At 47.6% G+C, this 24,727-nt stretch overlaps 1 protein-coding gene across 2 annotated transcripts in view; it reads left to right on the top strand.

The window, feature by feature from the left end:
- Window positions 1-24,727, top strand: part of LOC138516973 (zinc finger protein 268-like) — a 387,224-nt gene that overhangs the window by 316,828 nt on the left and 45,669 nt on the right. Inside the window, exon 1 of one of the 2 annotated variants that reach the window (XM_069632458.1) lies at window positions 18,002-18,103. The exons of the other annotated variant lie outside the window; for it this stretch is intronic. The gene's annotated coding sequence lies outside the window, so the exon portion shown is untranslated. Of the gene's footprint in view, window positions 1-18,001; window positions 18,104-24,727 lie in introns of those variants that run through there. 2 annotated transcript variants of the gene reach the window in all.

Here is a 24,727-nt window from a genome sequence, read left to right as displayed (position 1 = left end):
ATTGGTGAGTTCCAGAACAATATTGATTCCGAAAAGTATGTAGTTCGTAAGAGTTCACATGTCTGACTTTCACTCTTGTCCGATTCCTTGCAGTTTGCAGCTTGACCCCAGCGAAGAGTTCCTCGTGGTAGCTGACGAAGTTCAGGTAAGGATTTGGCTTATCCTATACAGTTCAATAAAAATAAGGCCAGAATGTAACCTGTTGCTTGCTCCCTTATTCAGGTGTGGAGAGAAAATATGAAGTTCGGGGAATAATGCCTGCGGCGGTAAAATTAGGTAAGTCTATTGCGGTGAGAAGAGTTCCCCTTGTTTGTCCCTTCATCTCACCTTGTTGTCCTTTTGTTCCCCTTAGGGGCCGGGTACGGCGAGGATGCAATGGAGACTGTGCCGACCCGTGAAGAGGAATAGTACCCCTGGCGGTAATCAGGTAAGTCTATGGGGGTAGTTACTATTGCCTCTGTTTATTCCCTAGGCTCACCTTTGCTGTTCTTGTGTTTCCCTTAGGTGCCAGAGTGCGGCGGGAACGTGCAGAAGGATGCGGTGGATCATGAGGATGCTGTGAAGGCCGGTGAGTTCAGCGCGGCGCTGCAACAGGCGAGGCAGCGCGTGTAAAATGCTTCTTTCTTCCAGCTCGAAGGCGCGGTGGATCTGGAATTCAGGTAAGGATCGAAGGTTTTGCTCTTATTCTAACCTTTTCTCCCTCTGTTCCTCCCTTTTTCTAGGAGCTGCAGACTCAAGGCGGGCGTGGCAGAAGACTGGATGCAGTCTTGCAGACACGGTGAGCGTTAAGCTGCTGGATGCAGAATAACGCGAAGCGTCTGCTGCTCTTCAGGCGTGGTTTAAATAGCCCCCAAAGTAGTCCCAGGTAAGTATTCCTCCCCAGCCCCACCCGAGTAAAAAATAGTCCCTTGGTAAAATAGTCCCTTCTAAGCCTCATTTGGCTTGGAGCTCTGCAGCATGGTCCGCATCAGGTAAGTTTGCAGCCTATGGCGCCAGGACTGACTCTCCATATGAGCCTGGCGCCATAGGCACCAGGATCGCACCCAAACAGCCCCTAGTAGGGGTTTTTGGGCTGCCTGCTTCCGGGGTTGCTGGACCTGGTCTGGTTCCCCGGGGGTAGGCATCATGACAATAGCCTGCAGTGTGGTCAAGCGTGCTGAGGTACTTGGAGGCACCCAAGGTATCCACCAGCTCATCTGTTCGAGGCAAGGGGTGGTCATCTGTCTTGGTGACAGCATTCAGAGCCCTGTAATCCAGGCAGAACCTCAATTAAGAAGTACCTGCTTTTGGAACCAAAACCACAGGGCTGGACCAAGGACTACTAGAGGGTTCAATCACCCCAAGATCTAACATTTTGTTGACCTCTGTCTTAATGTAAGACCGTACTTTGTCTGGCATCGTGTATCCCCTACTTTTGGTAGGTACACTGTCTCCTGTGTCTATGTTATGTTTGCACCAAGGTGTCAAACCAGGGGACTGTGAAAACAGGGGGGAAAATTGCCTAAGCAAACTTTTCACCTCAGCCTGCTGACCAGAAGTCAGGTGAGGGGCCACTCGGACACCCTCAAAGGAGCTATCTGAAGGACTGCTTTGTAACAGGTCAGGGAGAGGTTCAGACTCCTCTTCCTCAACATCGGAAGCCAATAGCAGTGCTGCGATTTCAACTCTTGGGATGAAAGCCTTCAGCCTATTTACATGGAACACTTTTGGAGCCTGTGCAGGCCTTCAAAGGTCCACTAAATAGTTGACCTCACCCAGGGGCTCCACCACTGTGTAAGGGCCTGACCACTTATCCTGTAAAGCTCTAGGCCTTATGGGATTCATGATCAGGACTTGCTGACCAGGTGTGAAGTTGATGGGGGAAGCTTTCTGGTCATACCAATGTTTCACCAGGGATTGTCCTGCCTTCAACTTGTCACTAGCCAGACCCATCAGGAGTACCATCCTTTTTCTGAGCCCTAACACATAGGGCCTCATTACACGGTAGGCGGTAGGGATTTACCGGCACCGGTAAAATACCGGTACCGGTAAATCCCTGCCGCCTCACTACGAGGTCCCTTAGCGGGTTGGAGTTTTAACGCCTGCTTTTTGCAGGCGTTAAATACCAACCCGCTAAGGGACCTCAGAGCTAATTACGGCACCGCAAAATTGCGGTGCCGTAATTAGCGCCTTCCCCATTCCCATAGAGCCCTATGGGGCAGAAATGGGAATGGGGAAGGGCAATGGCGGAAGGGGGATTTACCGCCCCTCCAACCTTGGGATGGGGCGGTAAATCCCCTTTCCGCCAAGGCGGTGCCGGTATTTTACCGGCATGAGCCATGGCGCTAATAGCCCCATGGCTCACCGCCTACCGTGTAATGAGGCCCATAGTCTACTACATTGGTAGTAATAGGGGGAGTGGGCATCTCCCATCCCTCCTTGACTATGGCTAAGGGTCCCCGCAAAGGGTGACCAAACAGAAGTTTGAAGGGGCTGAAGCCAACACCCTCCTGTGGTACCTCTCATAGGCAAACAGTAAGCATGGTAAAAGAAGATCCCATTTTCTTCTTTGAGGTTCTTCCAGAGCTCCAATCATACTTTTTAAGGTCCTGTTAAACTGTTCCACCAGACCATTGGTCTGGGGGTGGTATGCGGAGGAGAACTTGTAGGTGACCCCACATTCTTGCCACATAACCTGCATATACTTCAACATAAAGTTGCTGCCTCTGTCAAACACAACTTCTTTAGCGACGGACTTGGCTGTCACAGTCTTCAATGGGATGGCCTCAGGATATCTGGTGTCATGGTCGACCAATACCAGGACAAACCTATTGCCTGAGGATGTTTGGGGGTCAAGGGGACCAACAATGTCGATCCCTACCCTCTCAAATGGTACTCCCACAACTGGGAGTGGTACCATTGGCGTTTGCACTATTGAACCACTCTTACCAGACAATTGGTAGGAGGCACAACTCCTGCAGTGACTTTCTACTTGCACCCCATCTTGGGCCAGTAGAAGTGCATGGATAACCTTTGCTTGGTCCTCTTAATACCAAGGTGACCTGCAAGGGGCACTTCATGTGCTAGCTGTAGGAGGAAGGGTCTTACAGCAAGGGGAACCACCAACCTCCTCTGGTCTCCTTCTGTAGACTCTGTGGGCTCACTATACAGGAGTCCACCTTCCCAATAATTCCTATGCTTCCCAGGAGGTTCACCCTCAAGCTAGGAGCAGGCTTGTCTCCTTAGGCCTTCCAGAGATGGGCACTCACGTTGGCCTTTACTGAATTCTTCCCTGTCAGGACCACCTTCTAATAACAAATCATTTAGTTCAGGATGGTCATTGGGGTCAAATACTTCAGGCATCACCACCTCCTCGTCAGGTCCGGGTGATTGACCAACTACCTCCACCGCAGTGGTAGGCGAGTTAGGAGGAATATTTTCTTTCCGTCTTTTTGGTTTCTTGACTCCTTTAGCCTTGGGTTTCCCCTTTGGCTGGGGCAGGGCATTGGTCGTGGCCAATGCTGCCCTCGTTTGAGACCTTGTGCAGGGTCTGTCAGCAGTATCTTCCACAAGCCCTAAAGCTCTGAGATCATTGCCCAACAAGACCTTTCCTGGGACACTCTTCTGAATGCTCACTGGAATCCTGACTGCTGTACCACTGGTAGTAAGATTTACAGGTATTACTGGCAACATGAGAGGTGGGCCATCAGCCAACTTAGTGGGCATCAGAGTAGCTCTGGCGACTTCCTCTGAGTCTACCAAGGTAGAATCCACTACAGTTCAACTGCACACACTATCCCTAAGAGCTGGTGTATCTACTCCATTGATCAGCACACTGTCTTTAAAGTAGTGCTTGGTGTTATCTGGAATCCTAGCATAAGCCTCTGTGACCTTAGGCTCCCAGGAACCCAGGGAAACTAAAACTACCTCGGCTTCTCTCCCACTGGGGAAGGAGTCGGAGGAGAAGGATGCTCCGGTAATCTCTTCTTCCTCGTAAGGGAAGAAGGCCAGATTAGCAGAGTGAACCCCCAAGGTTTTGACCTTACATCTGGGATCCCCCTTCACATGGTCAGTTGCTCCACAAGCAAAACAAGATCCATTGGGTCTGTTTACATAGGGAGGCCTATTATAACCAGAGTTCTGTTTTGGAGGCTGACCTCGACTACCCTGTGAGTTCTCTTGTTTCTTACCCTTATATTTCTTTTTGTGGATCTTTTGGGAAGAAGATTTATCAGTTTCCCCACCCTCCTTATCTTTGGACTTTTTCCCTTCCTCCCGCTTACCAGGATGAGTCTTGTCCTTATGGGACACTCGATGTGACACCCATAAATCTGCTGCAATGGCAAGCTTCTTAGGATCTATCTCCTTTGAAACTGCCAAATGCTGCTTAAGCTCAGGGGAAGAAGATCCAAAAACATGTTCCAGCATGACAAGACTTATCATACCTTCAAAGGTAGAAACGTTATAACCTTCGACCCAGCCAGTCAAGTTTTTTAAGGATTCAGTTACATAGGATACCCAAGTACCACCTTCTTTTTTCTAATACTCTCTGAATCTTTTTAAGTATTGGGCAGAGGTCTTTCCAAACTTTAAAAGGAGAATCTGCTTCAACATTGCAAGAACTGCTCTCTCAGCCTTCAAAATTTCCATAATGGCACCGCAGCCAGAATGTGACAGTCTGCTAAGTAACCAGGCAATTTTATCGGCATTGTCAACTTGTTGAACTTCACATGCATACTCAAATGTATTCAGCCAGTCATTCTTTTCCTCATACACACTGAGCAGATCTTTTGGAAAACCTTGGATGAGAGGAGGCCCCAGACCCATGTCCAGGACCCTTGGATCTATTGACAACTTGAAGCTTGGCCAGTTCCAACTGGTGATCCCTGTCTTTCTGTTTTTCTGGTTGTTCGATATTTAGTTTGGCCATATTGAAATCAAGCTCCCTCTGCCTAAACAGCAGTTCTTGCTTCTTGAATTCAAGTATTGCCTCCCCATCAGCACTGGCAGAGGAAACATTGGACATTTCATCCTCCCTGTCCTCTGGTCGCTGTGGACCAGTGCAGCGGCAGAACCGTCAGTTCTAGCAGTGAGAGCAGCCCCACCTCCGTCTGCACTGTCCTCTGAAGCTTTAGCGCTAAGCTGAGCTTCTTGCCATGCCATGATTCTTTGGATCATTTCCATTTTGGTGCCTTGAGAGGAGACACCTCTCTCAGCACACATCTTTTTCAATGTTTCGGATTTAAAAGCATTTAAAGTTAACAAGGTACCTGTTTCCATACTGTTAGATAGGACTATGGCCTTTAAAAAGTTATACTATGACAATTCACTACGTGTCCCGTTATAAATAACTTGAAATGCCTTCGCTCGTGCGCAACACTGGATACCTTCAGTGGTATCCCACCGCTGCCACCAATTTGTTAAGATGGATTTCTGAACTCGGACCTGGAGGGGCAGAGGTTCAGAAGGCCAGCCTAGTTTCTTGGAACAGGGTAACCTCTACACAGCCAGACCAATCAGGGTAGCGATGGCGGCGGTCAAGACTAAGGGCCTTATCACGACCTCGGCGGTAACCCTTAAATCCGGCGGTAGCGCTATTACCGCCGGATTTAAAGGTCAGCAGAATCAGGGCCTCGGCGGATTTCAACCCAGCTCTGAGCTGGTGTGAAATCTGCCGAGAATTCGCCCTCATACCGCCGGCAGGAAATCCGCCGGCGGTATGAGCGCGAAATTTCCCCATTGAGCCCAATGGGGAATGGGGCATTCCCGAATGGGCTCAATGGGGAATGGGGACTTCCAAGTCTGCCCAACTAGTGATCCTGCGCTATTAGCGCCGGGGGCTATGGCGGTCACGCTAATAGCCCCCGCGCTAATATCGCCAGCGTTACCGCCGAGGTCGTGATGAGGCCCTAAGTCTCAAGAGGGGTGAGGGTGATAGAAAGACCTATATGAGTACACAAAGCAAGGACATATATAAATTATCCAGACAGGTGTTATATTAAAAATATAGACACATTTATTACAAGGCCTTTGTAACATCGACCATAGCAAAGAATCAGAATAATACTAAAGTAAACCAACACATCACAATAAATACAATATATATACAAGACCGAGGGGTCTCAGGAGTTAGGAGCACGTAATATGTAGACCACCTAGATGGGGAGGACACAGGCAGTGCAAGTAATCATTAGGCTCAGTTCGACATCCGAAATACACCTAACTAGGAGGAAGGCCGAGCCCTATGAAGAAAGGAGCCTTATGCTCAAAAGTAGCTGCACGCGCTGGTGCCAATGGATAAAAGAGGGCCTCTTTAGGATATCAGGCAGTTCAAGAAGGTGAATGTAGCGATGCAGAACAAGTCCCCACTACTCAAGCAAGGCCTCCACTTGTGGGCAGAGGCAGGGCGAGAGTGCGGGATAGAGTCGCTATTTCGCAACAGCGGTAGAAAAGAAACGGGCTCCGGTTGGGGTATGGACTACTCACCGGTCCCCGACGCAGGCAGACCCAGACTTCTCCAGTTCAGTTCACGATGCTGGCAGGTTCAGCTACGATCATCAGGACGTCTCGATACCGTGTAGATTCTTTGTAGCAGGATTGCGGGTCGAGGGTGTCCCAAATGCAGCGGACGTGCACAGGCTGTTACCACAGCAGGCAACACGGCAACCGCGTTTACTCTGGTCCGGGCGCACTCGTCTCACTTCAGACCTGGGAATGCCAAGTGTATGAAATTCAGTGTGAGGGTGCCGTGGACGCAGAGCAAGCGGTAGACCAAGTTTCGAGGGCTTCCCCAAAACGGTGTTGGTGACAGATCAAAGCGTCCTGTGTAAGCTGGTCAGCCCACTGGTTGGCCCAGGGACACTTCCGAGGAGCTTATTTGCAGGGTTTGATGAAGGTGCCAGGAATAGTTGATCCCACTATTCCAATGGGTCGAAGCGTCTTTGCAGACCTTCTAGGATGATCAGTTGCAGAGGGGCCTCGCAGGACGACAAGGGCTCAGCGGGTCACCAGCGGTTCCTCGATTCAGCTTCTTGTTGCAGGATACTGGGCTCCTTATCCCTTGTTCGATGTGAACTCAGGAGATCGACATGGTAGTGGTGTTTTCAGCCTCCTCTAATCCAAAGTTCCCTTTGTGCCAAAACGGAGAGGGCCCAATGGGAGATATGCTCACAAACACTCACACCATACGTGGACCTATCACGGACCACGGTGGTCCCAGGCATTCAGGGCACTCCAGAATCTCTGGCACCCAGGATGTGTATTGGGAACAGACATCCCAGCCCACATCCTGGAGGCACACACAAGACATGCAGAAGCCCGTGAAATCTTTGGGGTTTCGCAGGAAAGTGCATGACCAAATAAGGACGGACCCGGGTCTGCACGACCTGGGGAAGGTGAAGGGGCAAGACGGTTAGCGGACAGGACAAAGAACTTCGTGGCATGGCCAATTTGGAGCCAGGCCACTCATTTGTGCCAAACTTGGTAAGCGCGGATAACATGGCGAAAAAGAGTTTAAAAGACAAGAGAAACGATAGCTGCCACCAGTCCTGTCCGTGACACACTTGCACAGTTCATAACCAGTCCATCAAGAGTTTCTAGGGCTTTTGGAATGATTAGAGACACAAGAGCGCGTTAATGTAAGTTACGGTGCACTCTTGTGTTTTGTTGCACAAAAGCTGCAACATGAGAAAGGATTAAGGCAAACTAAGTCTCCCAGTACTGACTGTCTTAAGGGCATGTCAGTGTCCCCATAAGAATTGAGCGAAGGCGCAGAGGAGTGTGACGGAAGATTGCGCTTCTTTGGCAAAGTCTAGATCAGGGTGTAAAACAGCAGCAAAAAGATTGGGAGTTGCCACATGGAGGGAAAATTACATACAATATGAAATCTTTCCTAACATCTCCCATTCACACAGCCTGGCTGTCAATCACGCAGCAGGGGGGGTTGTCCAGCCTGGACAACCACCTCAGCCAATCATAGCAAAGTGCGACTTGGTTTTCCTAGGACACCCTGTGCAGGGGGTGACTACACCCCTCCCTCACATTCAGCCCACCTAGACACCCAGGCGCCTAGAGGAGGGCTTCTTCACAGAAGCCTGCCTAAAGACAGTGAACAAAGGAGGCAAACCTGGTTTGCCATGCAAAGTAAAACACAAGAAGGACTTTAACAAATGAAATGGAGAATAAACCAGACTGGAGCCAAAAGAAAAAGTATTTGGTCAAGCGGGTTTAAGTTCGAGGCTAATACAATAGCCTAAAACAATACCACGTTTATATAGTATAATCGCGGTAGAAAAGTTAGGGTAGATACCACTGCCACCAGCCAAGTTTAAATGTTAAAAGAGCGAAACAATGCTCTAGGAGGTACAGATACAAAGGGCTAAGGATTAACCCTTTCCAGTACTCCATGTAAGATGGGGTGTACTGGATCTGTGGTTAAATGACTAAGTAAAGTTAATGGCAACTTTACCCTTTTCTGGGGGACAGTAGTCAGCCTCAGAAATGGAGTCGGTGGGAAGTCTAAAAGACAAACCTGTGTCACTGCACTGAAGGTGCTGTGTAACACACAAAAGAAGGGTGCTACTGAAGTGGTGTACTCCAGAGTCCACAATCACAAAAGCAGATGAAATACACATGGCAAAAACACAGGTAAGAGTGGGAAAAAGAGGCACACTATTACCAAGTGAAAATAAATAACCCCAGAAATCCAGCAAAGCTGCTGGGGGACTCACTAGGTGAGGGAAATTAGCCATAAAATGAGAATTCTCCCTAACATGAGGTGTACCGATGGAGCCAGAAGTTTTTCTTCATGGGGTGAGCATTCTGTTAACATGGCTACTTGGCTTAGTGGGAAGAACTATAAGGGTACCTGACAATTTCTTGTTTAGGCCACAGATACCTATGGATGAAGAGGGGGGGACAGACAATCCCTCTACAGTTAGATGCAGTTATAGTATGAGGGGAAATGGCAATGCTCAAAGGAACAGATGATGAGGGTAGGCCGTGGAGAACAGTGATTGCCATTTGGGAAGGGTGTAGATTGACTGACATCACTGACGATGACATGTTTAAGGATGACCCAACAGATGATTAAGTGGTGTTGGATCAGAATAGAGAAAGGGGGATCCCACAGTGAATAGCGATAATGCAAACGCATCCAGTATTTTTTGATGAAGACTTGGAGAAAGAGCCAGGCGCTTTATGGACTACAGGCCCTTATGACGTAGGCCTATTGCGGGGAATAGGGGTCAAGATAAAACTGAAGCCAGGAGCAATTTTACCTTGAGCAAACCAGTACCCGATGTCTCGGGCAGCTGATGAGGACATTTTTAAGACTATTTCAGCACTGTTGGAACAAGGTATTCTGGTACAGTCAGAATCATTGTGTAATACCGCAGTGCACCCTGTGAAGAAATCAAAGGGAGGGTCTTGGAGATTTATTCAAGACATGAGACTGATTAACCAGATTGTAGATGCAGAGTTTCCATTAGTTCCTAATGCAGCAATGATACTATGCAGTATCCCAGTAGTAACGCGATATTTGACAATGATTGATTTGAAAAATTCATTTTTCTCCATCCGTTGCACAAAGACTCACAAGACTTGACTTCATTTAAGTTTCGCCAGACTCATTTGAAACATACTAGCCTGCCCGAAGGGTACTGTGAGTCTCCATAGATCTTTAACAGAGTCCTACAGATGGACTTAGGCAATATTGATTTTTTTCTTTTTTTTTCTTTTTTTTATTAAGCATTTAGCAAAAATGAACACAAGCGTTTTTGCTTTAACCTCCTTATTCGTCTTTCTTACCAAGCCAAAATGACAGAAAAATGTATAAGTCATTTTGTTCCCATACCATTAACAGTTCTACACTCACGTTTTGATGTTCTTGACAGTCTCGTTGTCTGTTTAATGCTTTGGCTATTTGGCGCCCAGATTATTTGGCACCCAGATTATTTGGTTATGCACTGTCTTGATCTGATAATTTTACTTGCATTGATTCCAGGAACAAGCCACGTCCTCTTACTTTATGGTTCTTTAGAACAACATACAAGGCTTCCCACCATGAATCAGAGTCCAAACCACATGAGAGGGGTAAGACGTATAGAAGCCATTCTCTCTCAGGTCTTAATTCTTTGCAGAACATGATTAGATGTTGTAAGGAATCTTCCTGTTTGTGGCAGTCGACATTCATTGTCTGCTGAAAGACCATATTTATTTAAATTCTCGTTTATCCTTATGATATTTAGTCTGAAACATAAGATTACATCTCTATGCTTTGGATTTGCACTCTTCTTCAGGCCGTTAGGTAGTGTTTTTGGAAGATTAATCAGATAGTTGATAATGTGTGAGAATTAGAGCCCGCACGGGTAGCTTCTGTTTGGGCCCAATCCATTGATAACAATGCTATTTTTACCTTTTTGGGATTATCACGTAATGTATCGGCAGAAATGCACAGATTCTCCAAGATTTCTTTGCATTTGATTTTCCAGATGTTAAGGAGTCAAGAGGTGGAGACATCCTGCTGGAATTTCATTATTTTATATTGCGGTGGGCAATCAATTAGTTCCACTTTCCTATAAATTGTTTAGGATTTCCATATCACATGAACATGAAGCGAATAGAGTCCCAGTTTGTGTCTAATCACACCACTTGGTATTCAGTTTGTTAGTCTTAGTATTCTTTTCCAGAATCTGGACTCCAATTAATTCCAGGTTTCCCAAAGCAACCTGAGCAACATTCTCCTGCATAAGTGATTATAGGTAGGACTTTTTCAGTGTAAAAGTCTACCATCAGCTGGGCTGAAACTCCCCGTCAGCCATTCTTTTAATCTCTTCAATAGAATTCCTGCATACAATTTTCCAAGAACATCCAATAAGGATATGGGGCGATAGTTTTCTGGTTATAGTCGATCTCCTTTTTTGAAAATTGGTATGACAATTGCTTTCTTCCAGGATTGTGGGATTTGCCTGTTGATGTTGATTCTGTTGAAGATAACATAGCTTAGGTCTGACCAAAACTTCTGAATTTTGTTTTAAGATATAATTCGTCAGCCCGTCCTGTCCTGGGACATGGGAGACACTTGCTTTTTTGATAATGTCCACAATTTCGTTCTTAGAGAAAATTATGGACCAAGGTTGTTTCTTTAGTGCATTAACTCTGTGTTTTGGATTGACTTTGAGTTGTTCATAAATTTCACCAATGTGTTGGAGCCATTGTGATTCGTGGATTAGATGTATTTGTTTGTGTCCTTTCGGGTTCAATTGCTTATTCATTAATGACCTGAAGAAATTTGCTTTTTTATTTTCTGTTGCCATGATCATTTTTTCAGAATCTTGTTGGTACAATAGGGCTCCAGGTTCCTTCACCCAGTTACAGTATTTTGTTGTCACGCTTTTCATCTCTTTTATTTTTGCTATTGCATCTTTCTTATTCAATGCTTGCAGATCTCTAGAGCGCTGTTTTTTCTTTTCAGCTAAAAGTTGGTCATATTGATGTAATCTTCTTATTTGTGATGTCATGCTCTTCGTGCCTGGTATTCTAAACAGGCTTAGACATGATTCGTAATCGGTCTCTGAAGTTGTTTGCTCCACCCAGTTTTTTATTGTCACTTTTAGGTAGGGTAGTGCTTTAGTAGAGAGCCGTTATCTATTCAATCCATTGTTTACATATACTTGGTGTGGCCATTTTATTTCTTTGTCATTTTTTGGTTCAATTATTTGTGACATTGTTTGTGCACAAGTTAGGATCAATTGACTATGGTCACTCTTTGTGGTATTCAAGATTTCCAAGGATATTATTTGTTGGCACGTCATGGCATCCATAAAAAAGTAGTCCAGTGTTGCACACGCATTGTGTGAAGACCATGTTGTGGCTCCTATCAGATCTCGTTCCACATTTCCATTTACCATATTCTGATCTCTTATTTTGGTTTCATTCAGCCATCTTTGGATCGAGATTTATTTTGGTTTCCCTTCAATTTCTGCCTTTCCAGGTCAGAGGGCCGTTTCTCTAAAGGGAAATAGCTGCTTCAGTGTGAATGGGCTAGTTCCTATTAGACGAGAGGACCTTTTTGCATTTCCAGTTCGGAGGGCCGTTTCTCTTCTGGGAAATAGCTGCTTCAGTGTGAATGGGCTAGTTCCCATTATACGAGAGGACCTTTGTGCCTTTCCAGGTCGGAGGGCCGTTTCTCTAATAGGAAATAGCTGCTTCAGTGTGAATGGGCTAGTTCCTATTAGACGAGAGGACCTTTTTGCCTTTCCAGGTCAGAGGGCCGTTTCTCTAATGGGAAATAGCTGCTTCTGTGTGAATGGGCTAGTTCCCATTAGACAAGAGGACCTTTCTGCCTCTGCAGGTCCGGGGCCGCTTCTTTAATGGGAAATAGCTGCTTCAGTGTGAATGGGCTAGTTCCCATTAGACGAGAGGACCTTTTTGCCTTTCCAGGTCAGAGGGCCGTTTCTCTAATGGCAAATAGCTGCTTCAGTGTGCATGGGCTAGTTCCCATTAGTCGAGAGGACCTTTTTGACTTTCCAGGTCAGAGGGCCGTTTCTCTAATGGGAAATAGGTGCTTCAGTGTGAATGGGCTAGTTCCCATAAGACGAGTGGACCTTTCTGCCTCTGCACGTCGGGGGGCCGCTTCTCTAATGGGAAATAGCTGCTTCAGTGTGAGTGGGCTAGTTCCCATTAGACGAGAGGACCTTTCTGCCTTTCCAGGTCGGAGGGCCGTTTCTCTAATGGGAAATAGCAGCTTCTGTGTGAGTGGGCTAGTTCCCATTAGACGAGAGGACCTTTCTGCCTTTCCAGGTCAGAGGGCCATTTCTCTAATGGGAAATAGCTGCTTCTTTGTGAGTGGGCTAGTTCCCATTAGACGAGAGGACCTTTCTGCCTTTCCAGGACGGAGGGCCGTTTCTCTAAAGGGAAATAGCTGCTTCAGTGTGAATGGGCTAGTTCCTATTAGACGAGAGGACCTTTTTGCATTTCCAGTTCGGAGGGCCGTTTCTCTACTGGGAAATAGCTGCTTCAGTGTGAATGGGCTAGTTCCCATTATACGAGAGGACCTTTGTGCCTTTCCAGGTCGGAGGGCCGTTTCTCTAATGGGAAATAGCTGCTTCAGTGTGAATGGGCTAGTTCCTATTAGACGAGAGGACCTTTTTGCCTTTCCAGGTCAGAGGGCCGTTTCTCTAATGGGAAATAGCTGCTTCAGTGTGAATAGGCTAGTTCCCATTAGACAAGAGGACCTTTCTGCCTCTGCAGGTCCAGGGCCGCTTCTTTAATGGGAAATAGCTGCTTCAGTGTGAATGGGCTAGTTCCCATTAGACGAGAGGACCTTTTTGCCTTTCCAGGTCAGAGGGCCGTTTCTCTAATGGCAAATAGCTGCTTCAGTGTGCATGGGCTAGTTCCCATTAGTCGAGAGGACCTTTTTGACTTTCCAGGTCAGAGGGCCGTTTCTCTAATGGGAAATAGGTGCTTCAGTGTGAATGGGCTAGTTCCCATAAGACGAGTGGACCTTTCTGCCTCTGCACGTCGGGGGGCCGCTTCTCTAATGGGATATAGCTGCTTCAGTGTGAGTGGGCTAGTTCCCATTAGACGAGAGGACCTTTCTGCCTTTCCAGGTCGGAGGGCCGTTTCTCTAATGGGAAATAGCTGCTTCTGTGTGAGTGGGCTAGTTCCCATTAGACGAGAGGACCTTTCTGCCTTTCCAGGTCAGAGGGCCATTTCTCTAATGGGAAATAGCTGCTTCTTTGTGAGTGGGCTAGTTCCCATTAGACGAGAGGACCTTTCTGCCTTTCCAGGACGGAGGGCCATTTCTCTAATGGGAAATAGCTGCTTCAGTGTGAATGGGCTAGTTCCCTTTAGACGAGAGGCGCTTTCTGCCCCTGCAGGTCGGTGGGCCGCTTCTCTAATGGGAAATAGCTGCATCAGTGTGAATGGGCTAGGTCCCATTAGACGAGAGGACCTTTTTGCCTTTCCAGGTCAGAGGGCTGTTTCTCTAATGGGAAATAGCTGCTTCAGTGTGAATGGGCTAGTTCCCATAAAACGAGTGGACCTTTCTGCCTCTGCACCTCGGGGGGCCGCTTCTCTAATGGGAAATAGCTGCTTCAGTGTGAGTGAGCTAGTTCCCATTAGACGAGAGGACCTTTCTGCCTTTCCAGGTCAGAGGGCCGTTTCTCTAATGGGAAATAGCTGCTTCAGTGTTATTGGGCTAGTTCCTATTAGACGAGAGGACCTTTTTGCCTTTCCAGGTCGGAGGGCCGTTTCTCTAATGGGAAATAGCTGCTTCTGTGTGAGTGGGCTAGTTCCCATTAGACGAGAGGACCTTTCTGCCTTTCCAGGTCAGAAGGCAGTTTCTCTAATGGGAAATAGCTGCTTCTTTGTGAGTGGGCTAGTTCCCATTAGACGAGAGGACCTTTCTGCCTTTCCAGGTTGGAGGGCCATTTCTCTAATGGGAAATAGCTGCTTCAGTGTGAATCGGCTAGTTCCCTTTAGACGAGAGGCGCTTTCTGCCTCTGCAGGTCGGTGGGCCGCTTCTCTAATGGGAAATAGCTGCATCAGTGTGAATGGGCTAGGTCCCATTAGACGAGAGGACCTTTTTGCCTTTCCAGGTCAGAGGGCTGTTTCTCTAATGGGAAATAGCTGCTTCAGTGTGAATGGGCTAGTTCCCATTAGACAAGAGGACCTTTTGCTTTTCCAGGTCAGAGGGCCGTTTCTCTAATGGGAAATAGCTGCTTCAGTGTGAATGGGCTAGTTCCCATTAGACGAGAGGACATTTCTGCCTTTCCAGGTCGGAGGGCCGTTTCTCTAATGGAAAATAGCTGCTTCGTGTGAGGGGGCTCGTTTCCATTAGACAAGAGGACATTTCTGCCTTTCCAGGTCAGAGGGCCGTTTTTCTAATGGGAAATAGCTGCTTCAGTGTGAATGGGCTAGTTCCTATTAGACGAGAGGACCTTTTTGCCTTTCCAGGTCAGAGGGCCGTTTTTCGAATGGGAAATAGCTGCTTCAGTGTGAATGGGCTAGTTCCTATTAGACGAAAGGACCTTTTTGCCTTTCCAGGTCGGAGGGCCATTTCTCTAATGGGAAATAGCTGCTTCAGTCTGAATGGGCTAGTTTCCATTAGACGAGAGGACCTTTTTGCCTTTCCAGGTCGGAGGGCCTTTTCTCTAATGGGAAATAGCTGCTTCAGTGTGAATGGGCTAGTTCCTATTAGACGAGAGGACCTTTTTGCCTTTCCAGGTTGGAGGGCCATTTCTCTAATGGGAAATAGCTGCTTCAGTGTGAATGGGCTAGTTTCCATTAGACGAGAGGACCTTTCTGCCTCCGCATGTCGGAGGGCCGCTTCTCTAATGGGAAATAGCTGCTTCAGTGTGAATGGGCTAGTTCCCATTAGACGAGAGGACCTTTTTGCCTTTCCAGGTCGGAGGGCCGTTTCTCTAATGGGAAATAGCTGCTTCAGTGTGAATAGGCTAGTTCCCATTAGATGAGAGGACCTTTCTGCCTCTGCATGTCGGAGGGCCGCTTCTCTAATGGGAAATAGCTGCTTCAGTGTGAATGGGCTAGTTCCCATTAGACGAGAGGACCTTTCTGCCTCTGCAGGTCCGAGGGTCGTTTCTCTAATGGGAAATAGCTGCTTCAGTGTGAGTGGGCTAGTTCCCATTAGACGAGAGGACCTTCCTGCCTTTCCAGGTCAGAGGGCCGTTATTCTAATGGCAAATAGCTGCTTCAGTCTGAGTGGGCTAGTTCCCATTATTATGCAGGACTCGGCCACTAGGGCCAAAAAGGACCATTTCTCTAATGGGAGCTAGCCTTCTCAGTGTGGGTAGGCTAGTTCCCATTATTATGCAGCAGTTGGCCACTAGGGGAGCAAAAAGGGCCATTTCTCTAATGGGAACTAGCCTTGTCAGTGTGAGTCGGCTAGTTCCCATTATTATCCAGGACTTGGTCACTAGGGGCGAAAAAGGCCATTTCTCTAATGGTAACTAGCCTTCTCAGTGTGAGTAGGTTAGTTGTCATTATTATGCAGGACTTGGCCACTAGGGGCAAAAAGGGCCATTTCTCTAATGGGAACTAGCCTTCTCATTGTGAGTGGGTTAGTTCCCATTATTATGCAGGACTTGGCCACTAGGGGAACAAAAAAGGCAATTTCTCTAATGGGAACTAGCCTTCTCTGTGTGAGTGGGCTAGTTCCCATTATTATGCAGGACTTGGCCACTAGGGCCAAAAAGGGCACTTTCTGTAATGGGAAATAGCAGGACATGGCCACTAGGGGCAAAAAGGGCCATTTCTCTAATTGCAAATGGCCTTCTCAGTGTGGGTAGGCTAGTTCCCATTATTATGCAGCAGTTGGCCACTAGGGGAGCAAAAAGGGCCATTTCTCTAATGGGAACTAGCCTTGTCAGTGTGAGTCGGCTAGTTCCCATTATTATGCAGGACTTAGCCGCTAGGGGAGCAAAAAGGGCCATTTCTCTAATGGGAAATAGCTGCTTCAGTGTGAGTGGGGTAGTTCCCAATAGACGAGAGGACCTTTCTGCCATTCCAGGTCGGAGGGCACTTTCTCTAATGGGAAATAGCTGCTTCAGTGTGAGTGGGCTAGTTCCCATTATTATGCAGGACTTGGTCACTAGGGGCAAAAAGGACCATTTCTCTAATGGGAACTAACCTTCTCATTGTGAGTGAGCTAGTTCCCATTATTATGCAGGACTTGGCCACTAGGGCCAAAAAGGGCACTTTCTCTAATGGGAAATAGCAGGACTTGGCCACTAGGGGCAAAAAGGGCCATTTCTCTAATGGGAACTGGTCTTCTCAGTGTGGGTAGGCTAGTTCCCATTATTATGCAGCAGTTGGCCACTAGGGGAGCAAAAAGGGCCATTTCTCTAATGGGAACTAGCCTTGTCAGTGTGAGTCGGCTAGTTCCCATTATTATGCAGGACTTGGTCACTAGGGGCAAAAAGGGCCATTTCTATAATGGGAACTAGCCTTCTCAGTGTGAGTGGGCTAGTTCCCATTATTATACAGGACTTGGCCACTAGGGGAAAAAAGGGGCCATTTCTCTAATGGTAACTAGCCTTCTCAGTGTGAGTGGGCTAGTTACCATTATTATGCAGGACCTGGCCACTAGGGGAGCAAAAAGGGTCATTTCTCTAATTGGAACTGGCCTTCTCAGTGTGGGTAGGCTAGTTCCCATTATGCAGCAGTTGGTCACTAGGGGAGCAAAAAGGGCAATTTGTCTAATGGGAACTAGCCTTCTCTGTGTGAGTGGGCTAGTTCCCATTATTATGCAGGAATTGGCCACTAGGGGAGCAAAAAGGGCCATTTGTCTAATGGGAACTAGCCTTCTCTGTGTGAGTGGGCTAGTTCCCATTATTATGCAGGAATTGGCCACTAGGGGAACAAAAAGGGCCATTTCTCTAATGGGAACTAGCCTTCTCTGTGTGAGTGGGCTAGTTCCCATTACTATGCAGGAATTGGCCACTAGGGGAACAAAAAGGGCCATTTCTCTAATGGGAACTAGCCTTCTCAGTGTGAGTGGGCTAGTTCCCGTTATTATGCATGACTTGGCCACTAGAGCCAAAAAGGGCAATTTCTTAGCCTTCTCTGTGTGAGTGGGCTAGTTCCCATTATAATGCAGGACTTGGCAACTAGGGGGCAAAAAAGGGCCATTTATCTAATGGGAATTAGCCCACTCACACTGAAGCAGCTATTTGAGAAATGGCCCTAACAACCGATGGTCCGTTTCTCGGAGTAGCGACCGTGACTAAAAGGAATCCTTCGCTACGGAGCATGCGCAGTATGTAGTATTAAGGTACTGGGCATGCGCACTGGAGACAATGCCTCTACATTGGGTTAGAGTAGGGGCCTCGGAACACATTTCTAAAGGGAATCCTTCAATGAGGAGCATGCGCTCTATGAAGTGGAATATTACTGGGCATGCGCATAAAATAGATTGCTTCTCCGGATTGGGGCCGGGGACAAACACGTGCCTAAAAGGAATACTTCATCAGGGAGCATGCGCAGTGCGAGGGTACTGGGCATGCGCAGTGGAGACACAGCCCGCCTCACGTTCTGCCTTTCTTCCCCCGCGGGGTGACTGATTGCCTGGACTCTCCTTATCTGCAGAGCTGAGAGTGGGAAGGTCAGTGGTTTAATATTCCCCTTCATTTCAGCATCACACCCATTAAGGTCCAGGAAGGAGTGTTTCTTCCCCAGATATCTCCCTTTCTCGTCTTTTCACACTCCTGCTCTCCCCGGGCCTATCCTTTGTGGCCGCTCCTCTCGCCCTTTGCCTGTCTCTGGGCCTTCATCTTCTCAGCGGTCTTCTTCACGGTCACTTACATTCCTCAGCCCCCTGCCTGTTCTTTTTATTCTGTTAGGAGCCCTCATTGTGGTGGCTTGCCTGATGGGTGTGGTATACGATTTGATGAGCATGGCCTAAAGAAGAACATGTAAAAATGAACATGGGTGGTCTGGCCTGCATAATTAACTGCATATCTCAACACTGTCTGCTTAGTACAAATTGTGTGATCCTGGGCAAATCATTTAATTGCACTGTGTCTTATCTGCAGCTCTATAAGTGATTCTGAGTCACTTCATCGCTTATGTTAATATATCATGCCATTATAAAACAATTAAATACAACTAAGGACTGTAGAGTTTCTCCATTTATAAAAATAGTGCAATTTAGGAATTTTGCACAAAAAAGTTTGCCACTTAGCTTACTTATGACAACTTATTCTAGAGGCACTTCCATGGTGCCTCCAAGTATCAGAGACTGTTGATGCTCGTTGAAATGTCCTTTTTCTGTGAAGTCACTTCTGTTGGTGCAATCCATAGGTAAAGTAGGAGGCTTGCATGCATTTTGCCACAGAGCGCCTGGCCAGACCTCTAATAAAGGAGTTTCCTGCATCTGCAATGGTCCTGCAGTTTTAGTTTTTTTGTTATGTTGTCAAAACAGTAGATTGGGGCGAGGGTGGGAGGTTTGGGGGCATGAATGAGATTGTATGGAATTGCTCCTTCACGCCAGACGTGCCTGAGACATACACACACTACAACATCTGTCAGTGCTGCGTCCATTCCACCCCCTCCCCCAAGGACGCACATAGTTACATCTGTATTTCTCCCTGTCTACAAAATCTCCAAAAGCAGGTTATGCCATAAACGCAAAAGAAATATCTCGCCATTCTACTGCGCATGCACACAAACATCCAGTGCATGCACACAAACATCCAGTACATGCACACAGACATCCAGTGCATTACTTCTTTCCAAGGAGACTTAGGCCAAACTATTTAAATGTACCTTTAAGAAGCAAGCCATGGACAGAGGAATGTCCATCCAACCAAATCTCTAGGTATCAAAACAGATTTCTTCCTAAACGCCCCCCAGCGACACACACCCTACTGCAACAATCTGCTTTCATTCTGCTAGTACAAAAGCATCCAAACGCACTACTGCCCGCCTCAACATGATACGCAGTGAGTCAGTAGCGATGCACGGACGATATCAGCACGTTCGGCTTGTATACACGTATGACCATAGCGTGTGACCTTACCAACCTGGCAGACCCAATCCCAGCTACCTAATATTTTCAACCTGGGATTTAATTTTCAAAGGAATATGTATTCTAGGAACTCTTATTGTTGTTAAGTAATAGTGTAAGCTTGCAAACAATTTAAGAACTCCTACTTATGTCCAGCTTTGGTCCGGCATCTTCCCTTTTCTTTTTTTCTTTTTTCTCCTGTATTTTGCCCTTTGGCCTTGTTTGGTTAAAAGTGTTGATTTGACAGTTAATACAGGGCTTCAATGATTTCACCTATTGTTATATACATGTGTAGTATATGGCTTCAACCAGTTAATATATGATTTCAATGATTTCACTTATTGTTATGTATGTGTAATACATGTTTGACTTAATTGTATGTATAAATATCTTGTATTAAATATGTTTTTTATCTTACACAAAACTCAATTGTTATGTGAGGTTATGACTTTGAAATATACAAATGGGTGTAGTGTTCTACATAACCAATGAGGTTATTTCGGGAATAGGACCCATACAGGACTTAACTCCCTATGAGGTTTTAGCGGCCGTCCCCTGCGTTACTAGTACCCCTTTTGTTGTATATATAAGTCTTACTAGCCCTTCACTGGTACGCTACCCCGAGGGCAGACCACTGCCACCCCTGAGTGCCCCCCCCCTTCGAAACATATCTTACCAACCTATGAGCCCACATATACCCTTTTACTGTGTGTCATGCACAGGAGCCTGCCATCAGCATAAGAAGTGCCCCCATTAGGGGGTAATGTGGATGAGATGGCACTGACATCACCCCCACAGAACACTTGTCTCTAGGGGGGGGGGATTATTTGCCTTGATTTGTTAAGGAATGTAGCAACCCCCCTCCCTTTGCCCGTTTCCAGAAAAACACGTACATGTGTGTTTCCTCCTGGCAGCTGTGAATGACAGAAATGCTGGTCTATGCTGTGGCTGGCTGGCACTTCTGTCAGTCACAGCTGCCTGACTCAATCATTGCGGTGGGCTCAACACTCGCCACGGCTGCGGCCGTAGCAGGATAATGTCCTGCCGTGGCCTGTGTGACTGGTGGGCCCCGACATGGCCCTGACTCAGCCTCACTTTTTGGAGACTGCCGGAGACGCCCACAGTTAACCAACTTGTAAAATTATAATCCTGCAATTCGTTTTGCATGTTAAATAAACACTATGTGCAATCTATCCAGCTTGCAATTTACGTGGTACAACTGTAACCAACTCCCACAGCAAAAGAAACAACTGTAACCATATTCTTAAGTAAGCGCCTAGATGCCTCAGGGCGTGGGGCGCTCTATAAATGTACAAATAAATAAAATAAATATCCAGAGCGGCCACGCCTGCGAGAGAAGGTAGCATAGCCCATACCACACGTTATCCATAATTCTTTAGTCCATGCCAATTCCCGCCCAACACCGTCCTGGCCAGAATTTCTTTTGTTCTGTGCAGGACTACCAGTCCCAGAAGCCCATACAACAACTAAAGTCATTCCCCCTGCATACTGAATCCACTGGCTTAACAAGTAATGAAAAAAATGAAATCACCAGCCATATGGAATATCCAAACAACATCAGTGAACTCGCTGAATATCAGCGGTGGCATACCAGAGAGACTCATTCAACTGGTATGCATAGAAAGGGGGCAGGCCTGGATTGGGGTTTTGAAGCCTCCAGGTGCTGTGGCCTAACGCCGGGGGAACGCGTAAACCCAGATTGGCCAGGAAACCAGATGAACAAAGCAACCAATGGAATGGTGAGGAAAAAATAAAGGAAGGCAAACAAATTGCAAGAGCCAAAAAGAGTGAAGTGTGTTCGGGTGTGGTCAGGTGGAGCGGAAGCGGACCGAGGGACCCAGTGGATGGAAGATGGAGCAGAGCGTTGCAGAGATTGTGCTGGCATTTTGTAGGTGTGGTGTTGGTAGTGAGAAATTGATTGGGTGAATGTGGTGATGAATTAGTAAGTGGATTGTAGACTGAGAGGGGTCAGATATAGAGTAGTAGATCATTTGAGTGAAAATAAGAGGTATGACTGAGAGTGAAATGAGTGTGAGAGCAGAGGGGAGAGTAGAAAGGAATAGGAAGAGCAGAGTAGAGAGGGGCGTGGAGAGTATGGATAGTAGAGTATTGAGAGGTGAGGGGCGAGGAAAGAACAGCGAAGAGAGTGTGTGAACAGTGGCTGGACAGAAGAGAGAGAGTGGGAAGACAACTGGAGGGAGTGAGACAGAGGGAGATAGTAGAATCGAGGTTGCAGTGAGTTCAGGGAGAGGAGACTAAGGGAGTGACTGCAGGGTTTCCTGAACCAGAGTTTCTAACATTGGCACATTAGAAACATTCCCTCCTCATTTTCCCATTGAGATACCATGGGGACTCTTAGGTGATTGCACCCTTAGAAAATCCCCAGAGGGAGCCAGATAGATGAGGCCTTTTGCCTCACGGATAGCTATACTTTTATAGGTGTAACTGATCACGATTTGGAAAGCCTGGGGTTTAGGGATGCCTGGGTTAGGATGGAGGGAACCATTCCATCCTCATAAAACAGCTCCACAATACCCTTGGTATCTCAGAGCGGGCACTGGACTGGCTGAATTCCTTCCTCACTGACCGTCCCTCCCAGGTCATCCTGGGCTCTTTTTCCTCTCCTACCCCTATCTCCACCTGGGGTGTTCCCCAGGGCTCTAACCTCGCACCATGTGTCTTTAACATCTATCTCACTCCGCTTGATCACCTTATCTCCACTTTCTCCCCTCACTTACAGTGTTATGCAAATGATACCCAAGTCTTATTCAAACTGCCATCGGAGGCTCCCCCTTCTTCTTCTTTCATTCCCGACTGCCTATCCACTATCCAGTCCTGGTGTGCCTCCAGTGATCTCTGCCTCAATGCTAGCAAGACTGAGGCCCTTGCTAATGGGACTCCCACTCCCTCTTTCCTCCCTTCACCCTGGCCACCCTCTATGGGCTCTCCCCCTTCTACTGCATTTCTAGCCAGAAACCTTGGAGTCATCTTCAACTCATCTCTCCTTCCTCCCTCACATCTCAGACCTTGCCAAGAAAGCCCATTTTCAACTCCACTTCCTCAGAGGTATCCTTCCTTTCCTCACTTTTCCCCAGAAGCTCAACGTCTCTATAGGTCTGGTACTCTCTAGGCTTGATTACTGCAAAAGCCTCTTCCCTAATCTACCCTCTTCCTACCTTCTCCCCCTCCAACCTGTCAGAAATAGGGCTGCAAAACATATCCTTGACCTCAAGCCCAGGGACTGTATCTCTCCAGCCCTCAAATCCTTCCACTGGGTCGCGGTTGCTGCAAGGATCACATTTAAATCTCTCACATCATCCATAAGGCGGTCTGGGTCCGAGGACCAATTTATCTACAAGTTGCCAAATACTTTCCTTCCAGATCCTTACGCTCCTCTGTCTCCAACTTTCTGCATGTCAGGTACTTTTCTAAGCAGCAAGTTGGTGGCAGATCTCTCTCCTCGGCTGGCTCCCTCCTCTAGAACAGCCTCCCCCCTCCTCTCTGTCTTGAGCCGGATCCCTCAAATTCTGGAAGCTCCTCAATGCTTTCCTCTTCACGTCCTCCTTCCCCCTCTCACTCCTGTGCTAATACCCCACAGTAGCTGAGATTTGTGGCCTGGGACCTTATGTGCCCTTCTGGGACCTCCCTTCCCCCAATCGGCTTCAGCCTTCCACACCATCCTAGCACTTGCCTTCAGGCACCCACTTGCTTGTGTTTTCACAGGCCTGCACTTATTAATGGCAGGTGCTCACTCTGTACTAAGCAATCTCTGCCAGGCACTTACTGTTGCACAGAACAAACCTCTTGGCACTTCTCTCCGTGGAACTCCTTGCACTTACCCCCTACCCCATTTCTCTCTCCCTGCACTTGCACGTTCTGAATGCTCACAAAACCTAGTAGGACCGCCCCTTTCCCCCTGAACATCTGTTTATTCTTTTGCCTTTGTTCCCATGTTCTCTCCCCTTTGCCCTGTGGGCGATTTTGAAACACAACCTATTGATGTATAAGCGCCTTAGAAAGTGCCACTTCTACCTGCTGAGTAGCCCTTCCCACCGCCTCCTTCACATGATCACTATTGCTCACTAAAGCATTACAATGCCATTTTACCTTCTCTAAACAGACTTTTATTTTACTAAACTGCAAAGTGTGTGTTTCCAATTCCAATTGTAGCTTGCAAATTAACTCAAAAGCATATTCAGCGCCAAGATCTCCGGTGCTGTTAATCCCACCACCTCATCAAGCACTTTCAACGTATGATGTAAACCTTGCGGGGTATAGTGCCCTTCTGGCACCAATTTAACCTCTACCCCCACCCTCTTGCCCAGACTGGTTTCATGTTCTGTAAGAAAGGTCAGCCCTATCGGCCCCTCTCCCATTTCACTCTGGGTCCAGACCCACACAAATGTGCCCCAACCCTCCCTCCAGACCCAAACCACTGTCTCCCTACCCCTCCCTCCAGACCCACACCACTGTGCCCCTATCCCTCCCTCCAGACATACACCACTGTACCCTATCACTCCTTCCAGACCCAAACCACTGTGTCCCTATCCCTCCCTTTATCCCTCCCTCAGACCCACATCACTGTGTCCCTATCCCTCTCTTCAGACCCACATCACTGTGTCCCTATCCCTCCCACCAGACCCACACCACTGTGTCCCTATCCCTCACTCCACACCCACACCACTGTCCCCCAACCCTCCCTCCAGACCTACTCGACTGTGGCTCTATCCATCCCTCCAGACCCAAACTCATGTGTCCCTAACCCTCCCACCAGACCCACACCAATATACCCTATCCCTTCCTCCAGACCCACACCACTGAGTCCCTATCCTTCCCTTCAGAGCCACACCACCTTGTCACTAATCCTCCCTCCAGACTCACACCACTGAGTCCCTATGCCTCCCTCCAGACCCATACCACTTTGTCACTAACCCTCCCTCCAGACACACAACACTGTGTCCCTTTCCCTCCCTCCAGACCCACACTACTGTACCCTAACACTGCCCCCAGACCCACATTACTATGTGCCTATCCCTCCCTTTAGACCCACACCACTGGGCCCTGTCCCCAGACCTACACCACTGTGTCCCTATCCCTCCCTCCAGACCCACGCTGCTATATCCCTATCCCTCCCCCAGACCCACCCCACTGTGTCCCTATCCCTCCCTCCAGACCCACACCACTGTGTCTCTATCCCTC

This window comes from Ambystoma mexicanum, chromosome 6q (genome assembly GCF_040938575.1).
Source record: "Ambystoma mexicanum isolate Mex_15411 chromosome 6q, UKY_AmexF1_1, whole genome shotgun sequence".
NCBI classification, from domain to species: Eukaryota; Metazoa; Chordata; class Amphibia; order Caudata; family Ambystomatidae; genus Ambystoma; species Ambystoma mexicanum.
This window is presented reverse-complemented; position numbering and strand designations above follow the sequence as displayed.